The sequence below is a fragment of the Lathyrus oleraceus genome, chromosome 3, assembly GCF_024323335.1.
Source record: "Lathyrus oleraceus cultivar Zhongwan6 chromosome 3, CAAS_Psat_ZW6_1.0, whole genome shotgun sequence".
NCBI lineage: Eukaryota > Viridiplantae > Streptophyta > Magnoliopsida > Fabales > Fabaceae > Lathyrus > Lathyrus oleraceus.
Genome location: NC_066581.1, coordinates 42,488,668 through 42,490,705, shown reverse-complemented (window position 1 = coordinate 42,490,705; position 2,038 = coordinate 42,488,668). Strand labels below are relative to the sequence as shown.

General features: G+C 41.4%; 1 non-coding gene across 1 annotated transcript; it reads left to right on the top strand.

Annotated features, from left to right (window-relative positions):
* The first annotated feature begins 1,601 nt into the window (after positions 1 to 1,601).
* Positions 1,602 to 1,708, top strand: LOC127133089 (small nucleolar RNA R71). The gene has a single exon (XR_007807084.1). It is a non-coding gene; the product is annotated as a small nucleolar RNA R71 (small nucleolar RNA).
* The last annotated feature ends 330 nt before the right edge of the window (positions 1,709 to 2,038 follow it).

Sequence of the window (2,038 nt, the reverse complement as noted above, 5' to 3'; positions counted from 1 at the left end):
CGACTTTTTCCTCACCAACTTCGAAGGTTAGCTTGCCTTTCTTAACATCTATGATAGCTCCGGCTGTGGCTAGAAATGGTCTTCCTAATATGATAGGGATGTTGGAATCCTCTTTTATATCCATGATTATAAAATCAGTAGGAATATAGAATTGTCCTATGCGCACCAGAATGTTTTCTAGCATACCTACGGGAAATTTAACAGAACGGTTTGCAAATTGTACGGACATCCTCGTAGGTTTTAGTTCTCCCATTTTTAGCCTTTCGCATATGGAAAAGGGCATTAAACTAATACTGGCTCCTAAGTCGCATAATGCTTTTTCGATGACAAACTTTCTGATTACATAGGGTATGGAGAAACTACCTGGGTCTTTTAGCTTAGGAGGCATATTATTTTGTATTATGGCGCTACACTCAGCAGTAAGTGTAACAGTTTCGTTATCCTCTATCTTCTTCTTGTTAGATAAGATTTTTTTGAGAAACTTAGCATATGAGGGCATTTGAGTTATGGCTTCTGTAAAGGGTATTGTGATATTCAATTGTTTTAGAAGCTCTACGAATTTTTTAAATTTCCTTACACTTTTAGATTTAACAAGTCGTTGAGGATAAGGGATAGGGGGTTTATACGGTGGTGGAGGCACATAAGGTTCTTCTTTCTCTACAACCTCTTCGCTTTTATCTTCCTCTTGTTAGTCTTCCTTCTCAGTTACCTTACCTGGGTCTTGATGCATGGATGGGTTTTGAGTTCTAGGATCGATCGGTCCGTCTAGTTCTGTTCCACTTCATAGTATAATAGCATTTGCATGACCTTTCGGGTTTGGTTGCGGCTGTCCAGGAAATGTGCCTGCAGGAGCAGCGATAGGTGCTTGTTGTTGAGCCAATTGTGAGATTTGTGTTTCCAACATGTTGTTATGGGTGGCTAATGCGTCTACCTTGTTTTCTAACTGCTTGATTTGCTCATTAGTGTGTATGTTTTGATTTAGGAAATCCTTATTTGTTTGGGCTTGGGTAGCTATAAAGTTTTCCATCATTATTTCTAAGTTTGATTTCCTAGGAGCATTTTGAGTATTTGTGGCAACTTTATGATATCCTGGTGGTACAGCAGGTGCTTGGTTAGGTGCTTACAATGCATTATTGTTTTTGTACGAGAAGTTAGGATAGTTCTTCCAACCTGGGTTATAGGTATTTGAGTAAGGGTTTCCTTGAGCATAGTTCACCTGGTCTGTGGAGGTTCCTGTCAAGAGTTGACATTCTGGGGCAGTATGCCCTTGAACTCCGCATATCTCACAGTTTGGTGCTACGGCAGCCACAGGGGCTACTGGTGTTATGGTTAAGCTGTCTATCTTTTGAGTCAGAGCATCTACCTTGGCGTTGACATGGTCAAGACTGCTTAATTCGTACATGCTGCCCTTCGGTTGAGGTTTCTCTATAGAGGTTCTTTCGCTTCCCCATTGATAATGATTTTGGGCCATACTTTCGATGAGTTGATAGGCCTTGTTGTATGGTTTATCCATCAGTGCGCCACCCGCGGTGGCGTCTATTGTCAATCTTGTATTGTACAAGAGACCGTTATAAAAGGTGTGAATGACCAGCCATTCTTCTAGACCGTGATGTGGGCATAGCCTCATCATGTCTTTGCATCTCTCCCAAGTTTCAAAAAGTGATTCATTATCCTTTTGTTTAAACCCGTTTATTTGGGCTCTTAGTATAGCCGTCTTATTAGGTGGAAAATATCGGGCTAAGAAGACTTTCTTCAACTCGTTCCACGTAGTGACAGAGTTGGATGGCAGAGACTGGAGCCAAGCTCTAGCTCTATCTCTTAATGAAAATGGGAAAAGACGAAGTCTATTAGCTTCTAGGCTGACACCATTCTCTTTCACAGTGTCTGCGTATTGCAAAAATACTGACAAGTGTAGGTTCGGGTCCTCCATGGGACTACCTGAAGACTGGTTTTGTTGTACGGCTAACAACAATGAGGGTTTTAGCTCGAAATTATTGTCTTCGATCGTAGGGGCAGCGATGTTATTATGTGGTTCATC